This window comes from Phalaenopsis equestris, unplaced genomic scaffold (genome assembly GCF_001263595.1).
Source record: "Phalaenopsis equestris unplaced genomic scaffold, ASM126359v1 Scaffold000036, whole genome shotgun sequence".
NCBI lineage: Eukaryota > Viridiplantae > Streptophyta > Magnoliopsida > Asparagales > Orchidaceae > Phalaenopsis > Phalaenopsis equestris.
In genome coordinates this window covers 2,564,131-2,564,436 of record NW_018164478.1, presented here as the reverse complement: position 1 = coordinate 2,564,436, position 306 = coordinate 2,564,131, and positions in this window count along the sequence as shown.

Here is a 306-nt window from a genome sequence, read left to right as displayed (position 1 = left end):
TTGTATATATATATATATATATATCAGTTCAGTAATTCAAAAAAATTATAAGGGTGATTAATTTGTAAATATCAATATTTCGGATGCTCTATATATAATTATTCTTATTTAAAATATCATGAGACTTATTTATGTTCATAATTAGTGAAGAAGTCATAGAGCCCACAATTCTCGTCGAAGGAGACGATATTACGTACATGTGAGATAGATATAAATTAAATATATATTAATAATATTTTAATAAATATTAACACTATCATAATATCATCAAAATAAAAATATAAAGAAAACATAACTAATATCCGC